This window comes from Cuculus canorus, chromosome 6 (assembly GCF_017976375.1).
Source record: "Cuculus canorus isolate bCucCan1 chromosome 6, bCucCan1.pri, whole genome shotgun sequence".
NCBI classification, from domain to species: domain Eukaryota; kingdom Metazoa; phylum Chordata; class Aves; order Cuculiformes; family Cuculidae; genus Cuculus; species Cuculus canorus.
The window spans coordinates 39,068,462-39,090,230 of record NC_071406.1 but is presented as its reverse complement, the minus strand read 5'-3'; the positions used below and the strand labels follow the sequence as shown (position 1 = coordinate 39,090,230).

The 21,769-nt window shown below is 44.3% G+C and overlaps 1 protein-coding gene and 1 long non-coding RNA gene across 3 annotated transcripts in view; one reads left to right on the top strand and one right to left on the bottom strand.

Moving 5' to 3' along the window:
- The window catches only part of LOC128852503 (sperm-associated antigen 16 protein-like), a 254,316-nt gene that overhangs the window by 146,825 nt on the left and 85,722 nt on the right, over positions 1–21,769 (bottom strand). The window lies entirely within an intron of this gene.
- Positions 358–12,123, top strand: LOC128852504 (uncharacterized). Its single transcript, XR_008450377.1, has 4 exons — positions 358–460; positions 4,516–6,784; positions 9,572–9,856; positions 11,656–12,123. It is a non-coding gene; the product is annotated as an uncharacterized LOC128852504 (long non-coding RNA).

The window sequence follows — 21,769 nt, the reverse complement described above, 5'->3', positions numbered from 1 at the left end:
CTTGTTTCTTTCCCCAAAGTTTCAGAGACTGGAAGCACAACTAAAGTTTCATCTGGATTCTTTCCTTGGAGGAGTTGTTTTCTCAAGCAACACTGATATGAAACAAGCCACATTCCATTAACAACGCAGCGTTATTCCTTCATCTCCCCATCCAAAAGGAAGCTAATAGGAAAGCCACTAGGATATTCTAACAGTGAAGAGTTAAAACCCTGTGGTCAGGTTAGAAAAGGTGTACAAATGAAATATTTCCAAAGCACACAGCCACACAACTTACATCGATTGAATCACAATCACAGTAGCAAACAAGAACGTTACTCTGAGGCTGATCATTTCGTTAATTATTTACCTCCCTATGTGATGAAACGTCAAAAAAGCAGGAAGGCGATCAGCATCGGAATGATTTATATGTGAATTCTTTCAGACAGAACTCAACTACCTGCTACCCATCACCAAAGACAAGGTAACCTATTTCCTACAATATCAGGAATTCTCTTCTTCCTTTACAACCCTTTCTTTTTAAGTAATAACATCTCGCTTTTCACCAACTTGCTTTCTGATTTTGGGACCAACAGGAATCAGCAGGGGAGCTTGTTAAATAGAGATGAGATTCTCACCACAGAAGCAGAGAATTTGTTATGGAAACAGGCACAATGCACACACACAAACACAAAGCCTCAGAAATCATGTTCTCATAGGATCTTGCGAACAGAGAGGTGACCAAAGCAACAAGCTATGCTCCAAATATGTTTCTATCTCTTGGCTAAAATCATTATCTAACCCATCCCTGCCACAAATCCAAAATCTACCTTCCAGGACATGCCATATCCTGGGCTGTTTTATCATGCCCAGTCTCCGGATACCAGAGAAGCCTTCATTTCCACCACGGTCTTTGAGCAGAGGATCAACAGAGTTCAGTGACTCCTTACGACATTCCCGGTAGCTTCGCCTAGCTGGTACCCATTCTCACCCACAGAAATCTTCCATGAAACATAAATGCAGTTTTCCCTTCTGTAAGTTACCTCTTAGCACCGTGTTTTGGTGTACAGCATTAGGGACTGCAACCAGTTCTGGAGTCCTCAGCACAGGAAGGAGACGAACCTGTTGGAACAGGTCCTGAGGAGGCCATGGAGATGATCTGAGGGCTGGAGCACCTCCCGTAGGAGAACAGGCTGAGAGGGTTTGGGATATTCAGCCTGGAGAAGAGAAGGCTTTGTGGAGAACTTAGAGCAGCTTCCAGTGCTGAAAAGGAACCTGCAGAAAAGCCGGGGAGGGGCTCTGGATCAGGGAGTGCAGGGTGAGATGAATGGTTTTAAGCTGAAAGAGGGGAGATTGAGATGACATCTTGGGAAGAAATGTTTTCTTGTGAGGGTGGGTGAAGCCCTGGCTCAGGCTGTCCTGAGAAGCTGTGGCTGCCCCATCCCTGGAGATGTTCAAGGCCAGGTTGGATGGGCCTTGGAGCCCCTCATCCAGGGGAAGGTGTCCCTGCCCATGGCAGGGAGGTGGGACTGGTTGGGCTTTGAGCTCCCTTCCAACCCAAACCATTCCATGACTCTATGAAGTATGACAATAAGTTTCTAGAACTGTTGGCTTCCAAAGCGAACACCGCATATACATTTTAGCGCTGCAAGAGATGTGAATAAATTCCTTTACATTACATAAACCATTACTTATTAATAACCTGGTCGGAAAGATTGCTTTGTGTTTGCCCGTTCAAAGACATGGTCTTTCAGATTCACTGAGCAGCTTCAACTCACGCAGCGCCTTTGCAGTTTGCCTTGATATCACACTGTGACATGGCTATCTGACACTTGGAAGTCACATATTATGTGAACATTTCCCAAGTGGAACAAATAGGAAAGGGAAGAGGTTACTACCCAGACTAAAGAAGGTGTTTGTGATCACGTTCTGCTTTAAGAACTTAGAAGAACCAGTTCAAGCTGCTCAGTCTGCCTTTTTGTTCCCGACACAGGCTGCGGATGGCCCTGTCGGTACCAAGTAGTTTGGTTTGCACGGTGCTGTGTGAACAGGGAAGGAAGTGCCTGCCTTGAGAGCTCCCACCTTAAGTTTAGGAAAAGACACAAAAGACGAAGCAGAGAGAAAGCAGAAGCTGCAGCAAGATGAACATCATGTGCATAATAAGCAATTCCCCCAGTGCTACCAACACATCTACTGAGAGGAATTATGATGAGCTGTTCTACCCAAGCCCAGAGCTAAGCGTGGAGAAAGAAGAAAAAGCCTTTCTTTCACAAATCAATTATCATGTTTGCTGAGGGAACTGTGGGTTTTATTCATTTTCTCCCAGGCTCTTTAAATCTGAACACCTCATGGAAGCAATACCAGCTTAGCAAAAGTTCTGCTGAAAGCCAGGAAAATCCTTGCTAGATTTTTAATTCTTTCCTCCTACCTTGCCCACCAAGGTCCTCAGTACACTTGTCCACCTGATGAAACACTGGAGTCAATCTGCCCCTCCACAGCAACCCAGACTGGGTTTGCTTTCATAGTGAATTCCATAATCTTGGCTTTCTTCTCAGAAACAGTTCAATCTAACATCCTGAAATATTGATATCCTTCATGATTATAACTCCATTTTTCTTCTTTACTCCAGTGTTAATGGTGGCTCCACACAAATCAACTCATGAAATAGGGAGAAGCAATGAATTTCAATTCCTGTATTGCAATTCATCCCAATGGTTTAACTCGAGAGACGATCCACACAGCGGTGGTCTCTCTTATCCATAGGCATAAAAGAAAAGGCATGTTTATGAAATCTAAACAGAATTTTTTTCCTAAGAAAATAACAGCCATTCTGAGATTTTAATGGTCTGTACAATAAATACTTCTTCATATAAGCATCTCCATTAACTCCAGTCAAACTGTCATTTCTCTAAATCCTTTATCAATGGGCTCAGCCCCAATCCATGTCAAACGTAGATCTTTATTTGTTGAATATTCTCCCTCATAGGGCAGCTCCATTCTCAAAACAAACCTAAACTGCTAGACTATCAGGTTCTCCACATGAAAAAGTATTGGCAAGGAAGGAGGAAAGGCGTCACAGAATGCCAGGTTGGAAGGGACCTCAGGGATCATCCGGTCTGACCTTTTTAGGTGATCGATAGTTTAAATGAGATGTCCCACCACCCTGACAAGTTGAGACTTCAAAGTGTCCAGAGTAGAGGAATCCACTGCTTCCCAGGGGAGATTATTCCAATGTTTCAATATTTCAATATTTCCAATGTTTCCAATATTTCAATGTTTCAATATTTCAATGATACCAGAAAAAAATTCTTCACGGAAAGAGTCATTGGGCACTGGAACAGCTGCCCAGGGAGGGGGTCGAGTCGCCTTCCCTGGAGGTATGTAAGGAACGGGTGGATGAAGTGCTTAGGGACATGGTTTAAGGGAGTGTTAGGAATGGTTGGACTCGATGATCCAGTGGGTCCTTTCCAACCTGGTGATTCTGTGATTCTATGATTCACTGTTCTAGTGGGGAAACATTTTCCTCTGGAGTCCAATCAGAATCTCCCCACGAGGAACTTGTACCCATTACAGAGTAAACCTAAGCTCTGCCTAGAAGTGTCCCAGCAATGATAAGCTCTGTGAGGACTCCCAGCCCATAGAGATGGGCAGTGGAACGGCACCGAGGGGAGAGAATAAAGGTGCCTCTCCCAATTCAAAATCAGTTGCAAATCCAGTACGTCCAAACCAAGGAGACAAACTGAACAGATCGCTACCAAAGCTACCGTAAAATAAAATTGCCTTCATTTTGTATATTAAAAAAAACTAGTACACACTCCCAAAGCATCTGTGAGCTCTTTTTTTCCTCGCTGGGCCTCTGCAGCTGGATTCATGAAGACTCCACGCCTAGAAACCTACCATCAGTAGTACTGCATGGTGTTTGTTGGTTTCTACAAGCATTCACCCAGTTGAATTTGGCCCTTGTTCCTGCTGAGTTTGTGTGACAGCCAGTTTTCCACCCAAAGCCCCAACAGCACAGCCTCTTCTGCTCAGGACACCCTCACATTACCCATTTATGAGGAATGAGATGAATTGCACTCTTTCTCCAGACCCCGATTCCTTCCACCACATCCCACAAAAAGCAGACCTACAGCAGCCTACTCACGGAACCGCCCCCTCTTCATCATCAAGCATCATCTCTTCACATCTTAAGCTGCAAGATATTTCTCTTGAACAATTAATACATGTGTAATAGACGATAAATATGCCACAAAGTTCCCTTTATATAGTTCACAAACATGTCGAAAATATCTTTAGGGAGATATATATCACAAGAAACCATCTGCTAAATAGCCCATATTAGCAAAATAACTGACTTCAGCTATTGATAATATGGTATTACAAAGGCTTAAGCTACAGCAGTTTTTCTTTTTTCCTTGTACTCGATACACGAAAACACAATTTCATGACATTGCTTTTAATAAAGAACATCTGCACATTCTGTTTTCATGACCGATATGAGCCCCTCATTTCAAGTGTCACTGCTTCTCCTCTCATTAGGATCAAGTTCAGCCCCTCCAGAACTGCCAACTCCACAGAAGATGCTTTACACAAGGGAAGAAACAAAACATGAGAGGCCAGCTGTTCGTGGGGTAACGTCTTCACATTGCCATTTTGCTGTCAACGATAATTAGAAGAGCTTTGATATTTATCTCACATTTGGGCAAACATTGCTTGAACAGAAGACCGCGAACAACTACATCGATATGGAAAGTGCAAGTCAGTTATGATCATTTAAAAATGTGTTAACTTCTGTAAAATAGTAGCCTGTGGTTTGTTTCTCACATGAAGTGTTGGGTCTTGATGTTAAAAATTAGAGCCTACAGATACTGGGACTCCAGTCAAAAGCATTTTCTTGATTGGGAGATTTATCCTGTGCTAAGTAGTCGTGATTCTGGACAAATATACAGCTCAAAAGCTGCAATGGAAAGCACTGAATTGCCACCACTTCAACCACATCACTGTGCACTTGAATGCCTTCTTCAGCAAACAACTGAAAGTTCCCTCAGAAATGCTTCACCTACCCCTGTCATTGCTTTCTGCTGGGGGTGCAAGAAGAAACGAGCGGAAGTTGGCATCATTACCACTTGTGTTGTGATGTTCACCTGGTCTTGATACCTCCAGGGATGGGGCAGCCACAACTTCCCTGGGCAAACCTGTTCCAGTGTCTCACCACTCTCATGGTGAAGAAATTCCTTCTGAAGAGCACACTAAGATGGTACAGACTCAGAGTGGTCCCCAGACACTGCAATTCAGCCAAAATACCTGTATTTGATATTCGGAATTAAGGCAATTTAAATTATACCCTGAAAGTTTGTACAGTTGTGAAAAAAAATAAAGCGACAAATACATTTTTTAGGCTAGATATTAGGAGATTACTTTATCAAAAGGGTTGTCAAGCACAGGAGCAGGCTGCCCAGGGACAGGATTGAGTCCCCATCTCCGGAGGGATTTAAGATGTAGATGTGGTGCTTAGGGACACAGTTTAGGGGTGAACCTGGCAGTGTTTGGGTAAGGGTTGGACTTAATGATCTTAAAGGTTTCTTTCAATCTAAATAATTCCACGCTTTTATGATTTGAAACCCAACATTCTAATGTCAAAGGACATTTTCTATTCTCATCATCTGCTTTTAAGGAATGAGACAAAGAAAGTAAACGACAGTGGATTTGGGAGATGCTGCTCCAAGCACCTTAGAGCTTCTAGTCACCAAACTGTCTATGCCTACCAAAAACCCTGACAAGCATTAAATTACATTTATGTATTGCACAAGAAGATGACCATGAGATAATATCAATACAGCACTGAGATACCTTTAAATGATCATGCAAAAAAAGCCATAAAATTCATTAGTAACCTTTTGAAGTCTGAGCAAAGTCTGTATAGTTTAGGTGATTAAAAAAAATGAGCGAGAACTTGGTTTTGCAACGCCTCTGAAATCAATTACGTCGCAAGGAAATTATGTCAATGACGAATATTGTTAATGTATTTACTCAGCATACAGATTGTCTGTGGTTTTACGTAAAAATGGCTATGAAATGGAACCCAAACAGTGTGAGAAATGCAGCCGCACGTACCATACGTTATCCCGGACACTGAAAAATGCAGAGAACGGACCTGGAAAAGGATGGTGGCAGCGGCACAGTTATGTCGAAGCAAGTTATGAGCACGGAGTGAAGGTAAAGAGAAGGTACATGACTTGCCAACTGCCGAAAGTAAGAAAGAGCAGTCGGATTCATGAATCCTTACTCTGCACATCAGCCTCGGGAGCATCAGCATTTCACAACCACACTGAAATCAGGAATTAAAGGCAAAACCTATGGAAACTTAATATTTTGGATTTAAGATCCCTTTAGTTGTCCTTCATGCTTACACTGCCTGTTGCCACCATCGCCTTGGCTATGCTTTACCCTCCTTTTCTGGCTTAATCAACAAGTAAAACAGGCAGAGACTAAAGAAGTACAGACACACCAAAAACATCCTGGAAAGCTCACAAAAAAAACGAGGCAGAGACAAAAATAAACAATGATATGAAAATATAAGCCCTTTGAGTTGAAAGTACAATGCTCAGATAGAGCTTCTGCAAATGTTTATGGGTGCCAGCATCACAAACATCTACCACGTCTCTCTGAAAGACTTAATTTATTGATTCTTTTACAATTTAAGTGTATGTCTGCATCCAGATACAACCACGCTGGTGTAATGACCTGAATGGGCTTGGCTTGTACACAAGGCACGGCAAGTTTTGCAATCCAATTTTGAGCTCTGACGGTAAGTTTTTCTAAGGAGATAAGTTTTCCTGCTTGTGTAGAGTACCTGCTTTAATGGGGCAATAGCACCATGCAGGGTCTTACCAGATCTCATAATGCGAAGATGATTGCATTAGTAAATTAGCACTGTCTGGCATTGCCGTCTGGATAAAACCACTGAGAAATGAGCCCATCCTGTCAAATCAGAGAAACACAACCCAGCAACGTGTCAATTATACGGTGCACTCAGGTTAAATGCTAACAGAGGCAGCTGCAGGAGTCGCTAAAGAGCAGGAAATTCAATGAAATGAAAAGAATAAGAGGATCTGCTCTCAGTCTGATAAAAGAAATAGAGTATGATACGTGACACCAAAGATCCTTACTGTTGTTTTACATCTTTAAGCCACACGGGGCTGGGTTCTTGCTTTTGCAAGCATGTTATTGTCGCAACCCGGATGAAACGGCTGCTCTCCAAAGCTGTTCCCTGCTCAAGCGTAACCGCCAAGCTCGCTCTCTTCCTCCGGAGGCTTCTCGATCCTCAGCTGGTCATTATAAACGAGCTGCAAGTCTGTGTTGTGCCAGCCTGCAGAGCCACTGGGTCTGTATTCCATTAGAAACCAAGCATGTAAAACAAGGCAGCCTGACCGGCCAAGATCCCACGCGTGGCTGTAATCATCGGGATGAACGGCTCCAACTGCGGAGCCCTCGATATTACCCTCTCAGTTCAGGTTTCACATTATCTAGTTTGAAGCCTCGCATTAACACAGCAGGACTCCAGCGTGAGAACTGCCACGTTAATTCGCTCCTGCTTATGCTGACAGCCCTCCGTGGCCCCACGCCAGGCAGCAGGCTCAGATTAATACATTTTAGACCTGCCATGCCAAAGAAAGGCTCTGCAGCCAGTCCACAGACTGCATCTCGAATCCTTAGTTTCCACTTATACTCAGTCTAGGACATTGCAACTAAGTTTAGTAGAGTTTTGACTAAGAAATTACTTTCAAAGGAGACTTTCCACACTGCATGCAGATCATTTTCATGAGGGACCTGAGTACCAAGAGGTAAAATGAGTTTAAAAGGACCTTTAATTGCTCTAATCACATTGAGTAAACTCTGCTTTTGTGCATGTACTGTGTATATCTTTGCGTATTCTGAGTAACACAATCATAGCATGGAATCATAGAATGGTTGGAATCACACTAAGTTGGAAAAGACCTTTGAGATCATCAAGCCCAACCATACCTGTCCACTACTAAATCATACCCCTAAGCACCTCATCAGCCCATCTTTTAAGCTCCTCCAGGGATTGTGATCCAACCACTCCCCCGGGAAGCCCATTCCAATGCTTGAGAATTCTTTCAGTGAAGAAATTTTTCCTGATGTCTAATCTGAACCTGCCCTGGTGCAGCCTGAGGCCATTTCCCCTCATCCTATCACTTGGGCAAAGAGATCAGCACCCACCTCCTTACACCCTCCTTTCAGGCAGCTGTAGAACAGCAATAAGGTCTCCCCTCAGGCTCCTTTTCTCCAGGCTAAACAATCCCAGTTCCCTCTGCCACCTCTCGTAAGACTCGTGCTCCCTTCCCCGGCTCCCTTGCTCTTCTCTGGACATTCTCCAGGACCTCAAAGCCTTTCTTGTAGCGAGGGGTCAAATACACATCTATTTGATAGAAAGCAGTTCTCCTTGAGATATTGAAGTAGTTAACAACAACAGACCCACCAGAGCTAACACAGATGCACAGGTGATGTATCCATGGGTTATCTTGAGCTGAATTCAGGTCTAATTGCAGATGCAGAGCTTACAAATTCATGCGATAGCTTGAGCCGAACTCCTGGTTCTCAAGGTGTTCTCCAACTAGTTTGAGAGTTCTAGACATGTCTTATGCCAGAATCAGACAGCACTCTGAGAAAACACCGCAGCCCAACTCCTCGCTTCCCCTCATTCCCTTCTTTGCATAGGAGGCGTTGTTGGTGTAAGACCTGGACTATGAGCCTGAGTTGGGGAATTTATCTGTGTTAAAAATAACCAGATTTCATTTTACTGGGCTCTTTTTAACCTGTACCAGCCAGTTCATACTGCAGCCGTATGAAACTGCCCCTACAGGCACGAGGGCAGGGAGGAGGCTGGAAAAGGAGCTGAAAACCACACAAGGCAAGGTTTGTTCCTTTTGGCAGCAACAACAGCTTGTGCGCCTCGCTACCGTGCCCGCAGAACCGCGGTGCTGGTTGCAGCCAGGACAGCCCATGCTGCCCCAGCCACGACCAACCAACCTCGGCTCACTGCACCCCGCATCCAAACACCTACAAGTGAGAACGTCTCTCTGCCAAGCAGTCCGGAACCGGTTTGATGTCCTGATGTAAAAACAAACTTATCCAACCATGCCCTGTGATCTTTGTATTTTGCCCAAGGTTTTTACTTGCTTGTATTTTACTTTTTAACTCAACGTTACGCTGGAATTTTCAGAGATTGGTATCGTTATTTTGCCCAAAAATATTTTTACCTCTATTTATGCCATTCTTCCCTTAAACCACAAAATGAGGCACACAAGAAGAGCAAACAAGAATCATTTCCAATAAAAAAGAATATACTCACAGTTCAACATTATGTTGAGGTTGAGGCCATCTATCTTTTCTTTGTGTAGGTTAAGTAAAACTTATTCCTCCTTCCCAAATTTCCTGTAGCTAAACACGCTAACCCTGGAGTCACTCGGAAAGTGGCGTGAGATAACGCTGAGCTTTGTCCTCTGAACAGCTCGGCTGCAGTAACTGCAGAGCCTTCCTGCAGAACTCAACCCTCCTTGCTTTCTTTCAGGTGCTCATTTTTACAACGTGGAGACTTCGTGTGAAGAATAGGTTTTTAGAAGATTGCTCAGTACGTTAATAACTCAAAGAGCACATTGGATGTACTCATTCCGTGGGACAGGGGATACTCTTTGGGCATTGCCTTCCAGAAACAAAAGTGAAGAAAAGCACTGAGAAAACAGTTTCTCTCTGTGAGACGGGAGAGTGAGGGGCAAAAAAACTCCCAGACAGTAAAGATTCAATCCAACACTGAACCGCTTCATCTGATTTTGTCCCATCACAGCAACACAGAACGGTAAATAGATCGTTGCTGCTCAATCTGTTCTCTGAAATTGCTTCCCCCCCAGAGCTTTTGTACTACCTCTGATCAGCACAGGGCTCGGGGACCAGTGCCAAAGACAACTGCGTCTCCAAAGGTTTCTCAGTTGTTTGCAGCTTGGAAATTCAGGAACAGGCCTGAAAAGCTGGAAGGGAGCACGCTGATCTGCAGATGTCCCGGCATTACCTACACTGCCACAAAAGGGACCATCTCTGGGACAGCAGTCACTCATTTTCCCTACGAGGTGGGCACAAAGTCTTTCTGCTAAAGCAGACTCTGCACTATAGTTAGTGCACTGCCAAAATATCCAAAGGAAACAAACTGTAAATTCATATCTTCCCCATCCAAGACTTCAGCCTGGGAATGTTTATTGAGCCCTCTTAAGGTATTAAAAATTAGAATTATGGAATGGTTTGGGCTGGAAGGGACCTCAAAGCCCATCCAGCCCCACACACTGCTGTGGGCAGGGACACCTCCTCCTGGATGAGGGGCTCCAAGCCCCATCCAACCTGGCCTTGAACCCCTCCAGGGATGGGGCAGCCACCACTGCTCTGGGCACCCTGGGCCAGGGCCTCCCCACCCTTACAAGAAAACATTTCTTCCTAAGCTCTCATCTCAATCTCCTTTCTTGCAGCTCAAAAATATTTCCCTACATCTTCTCCCTGATCGTGAGCCCTCCACAGCTTTTCTGCAGCCCCTTTCAACACTGGAAGGCTGTGGGTTACGTTCATCAGTGTAGATCAAGAAATAAAATGCTATATTTTCAAGTGTGATCCTGCAGAAAGCTGCTGCTTGGAAAGCGACTTTCCAGTAAATTCGCCTGTCAAAACTCAGAACCAAAGTGATTTTTTTTTTTTAAGAGAATAGTTCTGCTCCAAGATACCCGTAATTCCCTTCCAGTATAAAGATATTTTCTATAATATTCCACGCATGGAAGATGCCCTTGAATCAAAAGGGAAAGAGATCAAGTACAATATCTGAAGCTTGCTCTGCATGCCACCTCAGTGAATCGCAGAAGTTATCTTGAAAAGAAAAATACATCATCCATGCAAAAGCAAAGCACAGACTACCATGCCAAGAATTACAGAGCACAGATAAACTCATACTGTAAACGTGGTTTGGACTTGAATAGCTACGGGCAAAGCCATTAGACAGAAAAACCCAAGCAAATAACCCAGGAAATAGGCATCTCTTCCCATCCTTGTAACTTGATTTCTAATATAAGATGTCTTTAGCACACGGAGACTGAACTCAGCAAAGTACACATTTGCAGACCACAAAGAGAACGAGTCCTCTAGAAACACCCACATGGGCTGATCATGAGGAATGACTCGAGAGAGCTGCAGGGTGCCTTAGCCCATCTTTGAGAGCTCGGGTGCCTTTAGGGCACTCTCTTCCTGCTCCGTCTGTACAGCTCTGGTCTAAATGGCACAGACCCACATCCAAGATTACAGAATCACAGAATGGTTTGGGTTGGAAGGGACCACAAAGCCTATCCAGTCCCACCCCCTGACATGGGCAGGGACACCTCCCACCGGATCAGGCTGCCCAAGGCCCATCCAACCTGGCCTGGAACCCCTCCAGGAATGGGGCAGCCACCACTGCTCTGGGCAACCTTGTGCTCGGCCTCAGCATCTTCATCACAAAGAATTTCTTCCTACTGTCTAAACTAAACCTTCCCCTCACCAATATAAGACCTACAGCCATGATTTACCTGGGCTGCAGTGTTTCAGTGGGGCACTAACTTGCATTTATTGTATCCTGTATTGTTCCAGGAGCTCTTATTTGGCTCCATCTCAGCCGGCGTCTTCTTTGCCCTCGTGTAAAGGTAGAGAGCGTACAGCTGCAGCACGAGCCTCCCTCCAGCGCAGCAGGCTTCCTCCTCATTTAGAGAGCTTCCTCCAAGCATGCTCGGACTGAGATTCATTCCCGGAGAAGTCAACACTTCAGACTCAGGTGGGGAACAGGACTGGATGACAGCTTTAATTTCCACATAGATGAGACACCGCACTGCATATCAACTTTATATTATCACCCGCCTACGAATTCAATGATCTCTTCGAGCCCAATCCCTGCAGCTGTTCAGAGTTCAGAACCCAGTATAAACAAAATTAGGAGCTAACAACTAACAAAAATCCAGCTTTAGTGCTATTTGTAATCTTTTCATTTTGGCTTATATTTGAATCTTAAGTGATTTTGATTGCTAACAAAAGCGAAGACACAAAGTTACACTGGAATTATCTCTCGAAGGAAGTGGTGGATTCCTCTGCACTGGAAGGTTGCTGTAAGCTCTCCTCGGAGCCTTCTCTTCTCCAGGCTGAACAACCCCAATTCTCTCAGCCTGTCCTCGGATGGGAGGTGCTCCAGCCCTCCGATCATCCTTGTAGCCTCTCCTGGATCCATTCCAACAGCTCCACCTCCTTCTTATGTTGAGGATTCCAGAACTGGACACAATACTGCTGATGAGGTCTCACAAGAGAGGAGTAGAGGGGCAGAATCACCTTCCTTGACCTGCTGGACACGCTGCTTTTGATGCAGCCCAGGACACGGTTGGCCTTCTGGGCTGTGAGCACATGTTGCCAGCTGATATCAAGCTTCTCATCAATCAGCACCCCAAGTCCTTCTCCTCAGGATATTAAATTAACATTTCAAAAATTATTATTGAATATTTCTTAATTACATTACTGAGATTTTAAAACTACTCTGCTACTTCCTCTTCCAAAACACATACTCAAAACAAGACAGTACCATCTTAAACGTGATCTGCCTTAAAAAAGACAATGTTACTTCCCTTCATATCACAAATCCACTTATGCAAAAAACAGCTGATAGGTTCTCAAAGTAAAACAGCACTTAAGAAAATAGGATGACAGCTCTTCTACACAGAAAGCAATTTGAGCTAAGCATGGGTAACTACCGAGAAGAAAATGGTAAATGTCTAATAAATATTCCTTTTAGATGAATGGTTCTCTATTTCTTTCCATTTTGTAACTTGAATATGATGATTCACTACTAAATATTTAACTTAAACGTTAGTACTGGATTAATTTAAAAGTATCAACCCTAGGATGACTTGTGAATAGAGTTAATAGAAAAGTTCAAGGGATACCAAGTGTTTTGTGGCATGTGATTCATCACATAAACTGAAAATACTGCCTCAAGTCGTCTGACTTGGATCTCTGCTACACCAGCTTTGGTCTCAGATGTGGAATTGAGTCAAGGAAAAACTTGCCACTTGCAACACCAAGCTCAACGGACCTCTGCGATCCCATTATGTTCTTATGTGATCTACTGACAGGGGTTTGGAAGCATCATCTTAATTACTGGAACTTAGAAGCCACAGAGAATTTCATTTGGAAGCTGATGAAGGGGTAAAAACCCCTCTTCTCCCATAACCTAGGAGAAGGAACATAGAAGAGGAAGTGGCCTCCTTGCCACAGGAGAAATATAGGAAGCAATTGAACCTACAGTCAGTGAGTTGGCTTCACTTCAAATTTGTCCCTTGGTTTGAGCAATGACTTCCCAGAGGACACAACAGTTGGGTGGGTTGGCTCTACTCTTTCTGACTATGGCAACTGCATTTCCCACAGTGCTCGACTGCACTTCTGTAATGCTACTGCTACATCTTGCCAACCGTAAGGAACTCCAGAAGCTCAGCAGCTTTCATCAGAAGACAATCTTCCCCTCTCAACCCACTGGAGTGGTTAAATTGGATGCTAAGATGATGTTATGGGCTTAACCCTATAGAAAAGATAAAACATAAACCAATTTTTTCTTAAGGGTACTAAAACCCACCCCTCTATTCTAGATCACAGAGGAAAAGTCAGCATCTTCCACACCTGTCGTGTACATCAGTCTCGCGCTTCTGTTGCATGAAGACCTGGCTACTTTTCAGCAACAAAAGGACTGTAATACCAAGCAAGGCTGCAGCAGCCTCCTAGCAGTGACTCCACATCAGCCTCACACCACCAAACTCTTCAGCTCACTGTGTCTTCTTACAGCACTGAATATCTAGTGTTTGGCATTCTTTCTTGCCCCCCTCAATCCAAACCAACCCAACAGACCTTGACATAGGAGCATAAAGTCTTCAAAAGTCTCAGAACATCCTGTATCAGAACTGAATTGGAAACCTCAGCCAGCACAGACTAAAGCGTTGCTGAAGACGAATGTCTGGCAGTAAAGAGGAGGCCTCATTCTTCTACGCAGTAACTCCTCTCTCTAACTACAAACTGTAGAATAGAATCATAGAATTGCTAAAGTTGGAAAAGACCTTTGAGATCGATTCCAGCCGTACCTGTCCACTACTAAACCAGACGACCGCGCAACTCATCTGCCCCAGTTTTAAACCCCTCCAGGGATGGGGACTGACCACTGCCCCAGGCAGCCTCTGCCAGGGCCTGAGAACCCTTTTGGTGAAGAAACTTCTCCTGCTGTCTAATCTGAGCCTCTCTGGTGCAGCTTGAGGCCATTTCCTCTCGTCCTATTGCCTGTCTCTTGGGAGAAGAGATGAGCACCCAGCTCACTTCAACCCCCTTTCAAGTAATTTTAGACAGTGATGAGGTCTCCCCTCAGCGTCTTTTTCTCCAGGATGAAGAATCCCAGTTCCCTCAGCTGCTCCTCATAAGACTTGTGCTCCAGCCTCTTCAACAGCCGTGTTGCCCTTCTCAAAGTAGTAGTAATTGAGTTGTCAAATTTGCACATTTTCTGCGCTGCAGCTTTTAATAGCACCAATGCATCCTCCCTCTCAACACGGCGAGGGCAAACAGCAGAAGGATGGAGAGGTTTGGTTTCTGAGAAGGAAAAAATAAGGATAGGACACTACAAAACCCTTGAGATCTCCGTGACCCTTGTAAAACCACGGCCCCGGTGGACACCCAGCTCATAGAAACAGCAAACTAAAGTCATTCAGGATGAATAACCACACCTCTGCAAAAGGATTCGCTTCCCTAGAGACCCATGACATGACTTGGGTCCACACAGGTGTGAAAAACAGGGATTAACACTGGCTTCAAGTGTGTCAGTTTATATGAACTTGGAACCTGCAGTCACAGTTCAGGCCAGCTTTTCCTCTTTTTACACAAAACACATTCTCAAACCTCTAAATAATAAGACAAAAAGAAAAAGAAGATAGAAAATCTGAGTTTTGCTTCTTCCAATTTACTATGCAATCCATCTGCTTTGACGTGGAGTCAGGCTTTTATTTCCCCAAACAATAATAGTTAAAAACATCCCAGCTACACCAACAAAATACATAGGCACATACAATTCACAATTTATTTTAAGTTCTTCCCTACTTTATTCTCTCGATATTGTTTGTTTCTCCTAACTCGTTACTACACAACTAAAATAATGCTGAAAAGCCTTCTGCACATGGCAAGCATTCCGCGCTCTGTCTGCAAAGCACAAAGCATTTGAAATACTGTATTAATACCACACACTGATAATAAATACAAAGAAACGCTCAGGTTCAGAGGAGGAGGCAGGTATTGATTGATCCATCGGGCAGATTAGTAAGGAAAGTCAAATCAGATTTAATTAACAGCTACTCAAACATCTGTGTTGATGGAAAAGATTGACTCTGTCTTGCGGTTTGGTAGCTAACACAGAGACCGCACTGACAGAACTCTATTTTCAGCTGTCACTTAAATATCATCGACGTGACGCCAAGGGGATGCCCTGGCAGCCAGGCTGAAGACTCCGACACCCCGCAGCAGCAGGTATTTGACAGTCACATTACTTGTAGCTGTGTCAAATGTTCCCATTCCCTTGACAGTTCAAAGCAGGTAATACACAACAGCATGCACGGCAAGAAATGTGTACGGACCTCAATGTTTCTTAAGTTGTAACCCAAACCTGATTGCACTAATGTTCCTTTCCTAAACTCAAGCTCAGAATTTGCCTTACTGCCATTTCTCAGGGTTACAGAGTCGGTTACACTGAATTTATAGAATGGTTTGGGTCAGAAGGGACCTCAAAGCCCATCCAGTTCCACCCCTGCCATGGGCAGGGACACCTCCCACCGGATCAGGGCCTCCAAGCCCCATCCAACCTGGCCTGGAACACCTCCAGGGATGGGGCAGCCACCACTGCTCTGGACAACCTATTCCAGGGCCTCCCCACCCTCATGGTGAAGAAATTCCTCCTTAAGTCTAGTCTCAATCTGTCCCTCTCCAGTTTATACCCATTGCCCCTCATCCTATGGCTACAAACCTCTGTGAGAAGCCCCTCCCCAGATTTCTTGTAGCCCCTTCAGGTACTGTCCTTTGTCATTTGTCCTTAGGATGGGCCCTTGAGCAGAGTGATTCGGTGGGAGGTGTCCCTGCCCATGGCAGGGGGTTGGGACTGCATGGGCTTTGAGGGCCCTTCCAACCCAAACCGTTCTATGTTCTATTTCTTTGAACTCGATAATGGTTTCAAATACAGCAGTCACAGAAACGTCCTTTCTTTATCTTCCCAGAACTGCATCTCTGGGATACAGCTGTGGTGCAAGCCTGCGTTTTGTATTCCTATAATCTTATGTTTATGTTAACCTTCGTGTTTTCATATAGCCTACATCTAGTCTATACAGAAAACTTAAGAAATCAAATTTAGTGCCTTTTGGACCACGATGAAGGTGAAAAAATAAGATTTTTTTTTTAATTAAAGAAATAGTTATATTTTATTTCCCATTCTGCGAAAACCTTTTAGTTTTACTCTTTTTCTCTTTTTACTTACATTCAAAGTTACTCACGAAGATGATCTGAGGACTGGAGCACCTCCCGTATGAGGACAGGCTGAGAGAGTTGGGATTGTTCAGCCTGGAGAAGGCTCAGAGGAGACCTCAGAGCAGCTCCCAGTACCTGAAGGGGGCTCCAGGAAAGCTGGGGAGATGGATCAGGGAGGGTAAGGAGGGGGAATGGTTTTAAGTTGAAAGAGGGGCAGTTGAGCTGAGATCTTGGGAAAAAATGTTTTGCTGTGAGGGTGGGGAGGCCCTGGCCCAGGCTGCCCAGAGCAGTGGTGGCTGCCCCATCCCTGGAGGTGTTCCAGGCCAGGTTGGATGGGGCTTGGAGCCCCTGATCCAGTGGGAGGTGTCCCTTCCCATGGCAGGGGTGGAACTGGATGGGCTTTAAGGTCTCTTCCAACTTAAACTATTGATTCTATGACATGGCATTCCTATTTTCTGGGCAGCAGCCTGCCTCTCCTAGACATTTTCCAAGTATTAAGACATGCCCGTGGGAGCGTGGATACAGGCACATAAAATATAACTCCTAGGACATTAAGGAATAAACAACAAAATGTTCCCAGCCTTTATTTAGTGCATAAGACACATATCTTGAGGGTATTTATGTGTGAGAGAGCTAAGAAAATAGCTCATTCATTATTTAAATTGGGGAATGGACTCAGAGGCTTTATTAATGCTCAAAGAAGTAAAAAGCCAGAATCTCCTTACGCAGCCGATATCTGTCTAAATCCTGTTTACAGCACCGGCGTTTGACAACACTATTGGAGTTCTGAATTATTTCTAGAGTACAGCTGTACTTTGGGTAATTTTTCCTGCCTTTTTTCCCTTACGCATTAAAAACAATCATGAAAACATCCTTCCAAGGTCATTGTACCCCATTCCTCATATAAGATAAAATGACAAGTCCATAAATCATTGAAACAGGAAAGTATCATAAAGCATATTCAGAGTTCAGTCCCACAACCCACAGTCAATCGTCTTCAATCAATTAACAGATTACCTTAATTCAGCAAAATCCAATACCTGTGTTTTCTTGATTAATACTTCTTATACATCTTGGTAATTATTGCAAGAAGTATCTACTATAATTAAAGATGCATTTGTGGAGACAGAATGTGCAATGTGAGATGGGCAGAAACCTCCCTTAAAAACATAAATGCAATAGTCAGAGCTGTGCAATTTAGTCACAAAATTAGGGTTCCCATACAGCTTGAATGAAGTCTTTGATTTGCTTCAAAGGCTTGGTACCAAGATTCCTAAATTGCACACACGTGGCGTAAACACACCAGAAACGACTCTCAGTCAGGATGGTTTCTGTCTGGGATGGAGCATCCCAGTGCAGAGGGCCCTACACATCTGTTAACGTGTCCAGAAGTCCAACGGGATTCGTCTGGGTGCACTTCTTTAAAGCCCCCAAATTCAATCCAGAGCGCAGCTCCCTCTCTAACTTAGCGACCTTCCAGTACCTGAAGGGGCTACAAGGAAGCTGGGGAGGGGCTGTTCATAACGGCTTGGAGCGATAGGACGAGGGGGAATGGGTATAAACTGGAGAGGGGCAAATTGAGACTGGACAGAAGGAGGAATTTCTTCACCATGACAGTGGTGAGACCATGGAACAGTTGCCCAGGGAAGCTGTGGCTGCCCCATCCCTGGAGGGGTTCAAGGCCAGGTTGGATGGGACTTTGATCACCCTGATCCGGTGGGAGGTGTCCCTGCCCATTGCAGGGGGGTTGGAATTGGATGATCTTTAAGGTCCTCTCCCACCCAAACCACTTTATGATTCTATGTTAGATGGTGGCTCACCTCTCGCACAGAACTTGGGAAGACAAGTCGGATAACAAGGGGCTCCAGTCGGAGTAACTGCAGCCTTTCCATAGCCCTTTCTATACCAAACCTTCCTAACAGTCTCCACATCAAAAAGTCCACAAAGAGACCCAATTGCTGTTCTATAGGGAAACAACAGCTGTACCGAAGATGTACTAAAGATGGTGTGGCAGCAACTGAACCCATTTCCATGTATTTTCCATACTTTAGGAGAGGCAGAAGCAAGGCGAGCACAGCAAGGTGGAAAGAACTCAAGGCAGCATGAGAGAAGAAGTGGTTGGCAGACAGCAGGAGGGGAGCGTTCGGCAGTGACAGTGTTGGAGGACAGCGGTGGCATGCACAGACAAGCCGGCCTTGGTCCTGCTAACAGCACAGCACTTGACTCGTGCCCCTCTAAAGCTGAGGATGAGAGGATTTTCTTCTGCAGACTATGATTAAGCCCCACTATAGCGATATTCAGGACAACATCACCAGCATCTAAACAATCATCCATCAGACTAGAAACAATGGTTGCCCCTAATAAAGCGAGCCTGATGCTGTACCTCCCAACACCAGGTAGCAGCCAGGACACTGTAAGAAGATTGCTATGATGGCAGTGCCGTGTGAAAACACCGGAGCTCGTTTTCAACTTGATTGTACCACCCGTAATTTCACTTTAGCAGTTTAGAGATCAATCTAGCTGCAGCGGAAAGACATTCACGGTAGGCTACCCAAGAAAATGGGTAACAATCAAACACTTATCCCAAGCTAAACTTCATGCTGCCGGTGTTCAAACTAACTACTTTCACACAGGTTCTCCTAAGTGTACACAATATAGTAATCACTGGAGGAGGCGTAGACGTAGTTTTAGTTATCTGTGATTTCTAGCCTTGCATTTAATAGAAAAAGTGTAGTTATTCAAAGCTATGTAGCAAAATGCAGTAAAATAGATACTGAATCCTACAGCGACCACACAGATGTCTAAACAGAACAGAGAAAATTCCAGCCTGTGCTGTTATTTCACTGCAAAACCAGCTGAGCACTGTGAAGATTCAGAGAATAGGTCAGTTCCCGGAGAGCATCAATGTGTACAGGAGCTCCAACGTACCATAAAGACACCAAACTAGAAAGGAATGCTGGGGAGGAGTTCTGGAACAGGGAGGTTAGGGGAGGGGGAATGGTTTTAAGTTGAAAGAGGGGCAATTGAGATGAGATCTTAGGCAGAAATGTTTTCCTGTGAGGGTGGGGTGGCCCTGGCCCAGGTTGCCCAGAGCAGTGGTGGCTGCCCCATCCCTGGAGGGCTTCCAGGCCAGGTTGGATGGGGCTTGGAGCCCCTGATCCAGTGGGAGGTGTCCCTGCCCATGGCAGGGGGTGGAACTGGATGGGCTTTGAGGTCTCTTCCAACCCAAACCATTCCACGATTCTATGATTTGGATAACAAATTCTAGTATAGCACTGGAGTTAATGAGAAAGACAAAACCACAATTGTACTAAAGAAACTGTTTTCTTCACTCTCATGCATGAAATTCATCTTGAACAACTAAGTAAGAGACTTTAAAGTAAACAGTAAAAAAATAGAGTTTTTCTCATTAGTTAGACTTCCAGGTTCTATACATTTTCCTACCCATAAAAAACCCTATGTACTATCAAAATAGCTATACCAATATTAATGACACGAAAATAAAAAGGAAATATAACATTCTGAAGTCTTAAAAATTATCTAAGCTGTAACTAAAATTGTATTACCTTGCTTTAATTAAGATATTATACACGCATTTTCCTGGGATGCTCACAATCATAATTACTGCATGCGTGGGTGAGCGCTGGGATGACTTTTAATAGAATTTAGCATGCGTATTTGTTTCCCCACAAGTAATAGCATATTAATCAAAAAACCACTTCCTGTCAGCAGTAAAAGAAAAGTGGTGATAGACGCTGCATTTCAAAAAAAAAAAAAAAACCCCAAAAAACAGCTCTAAAGACAGAAGTTTAACAGAACTTCAATTTAAGTCTTTTTTTCCAAGCACTTTGGGAATATCAGCATCACAGACCTTTTCTGATTTAGCTACCAAAAGGTCTAAACTCCACTCCTGCAAATTCTGGTGATGACCCCGCAACGAACACTCACAGCCCAGAAATCCAACTGTATCTTAGGCTGCATCAGAACTGCCCCTCTGCTCTACTGAGACCTCAACCTGGAGCCCTGCGTTCAGTTCTGGAGTCCTCAGCACAGGAAGGACATGGAGCTGTTGGAGCGAGTCCGGAGAAGGCCATAAAGATGATCCGAGGGCTGGAGAACCGCCTGTACGAGGACAGGCTGAGAGAGTTGGGGTTGTTCAGCCTGGAGAAGAGAAGGCTCCAGGGAGACCTTAGAGCAGCTTCCAGTGCTGAAAGGGGCTCCACAAAAGCTGGGGAGGGGCTCTGGATCAGGGAGGGCAGGGACAGGTTAAGGGAAGAGTCTGAAGGTGAAAGAGGGGAGATTGAGATGAGATCTTAGGAAGAAATGTCTTCCTGCAAGGGAGAAGAGGCCCTGGCCCAGGTTGCCCAGAGCAGTGGTGGCTGCCCCATTCCTGCAGAGGGGTTCCAGGCCAGGTTGGATGGGGCTTGGAGGCCCTGATCCAGTGGGAGGTGTCCCTGCCCGTGTCACCTATGGAACTGAATGCGCTTTAAGGTCCCTTCCAACTTAAACCATTCCACAATTCTACGATATGACAAGCTCAAGTCTTTTAAGCCACTCCTTCCGCTTCGCAGTATATAATTTGCTGCAGTTTCTGAGCAGTTTTGCATACACTGAAGCCGAGACAGCTGTATGCCAGTTGGTGCTGTTGGTAAAATATGACAGCAGTTTCTTTAACACCTGCAAAGCGAGCATGGCAGGATCTTACAGGAGTACACGCTGCTGCAAAGTCTTCTGTCTAAACAGCTGCCAAGAGGAGGAGGCGATTAAACAGCCATTATTCACAGTCTTACTGTTTTAAAGGAAAGCTAGCAAGAATTACAGTAGTAAAACCCTCAGTACTGTGCATATCAGTCTATTATATATGATACACATATATAATATATAGTATATATTATATATATTATATATAGTATTATATAGTATATATAATATATAGTATTATATATAGTATTATACATAGTATTATATATAATATAATATACTACATATATATCCATCGACAGCATTATGTCTATTATGCATAAGGCAGTATAGGTAATACATATCCATATAGAGATGGAAAAACAAAGATGAAAACAGCACGAACAAAGTCTCTCACTGACCACCAGGCAATGAATTCTGCCGTCTCCAAAGGCACAGAGCAGAAGATGTGACCACCCTTTGACATGAGGTGGCTGCAAGAGGA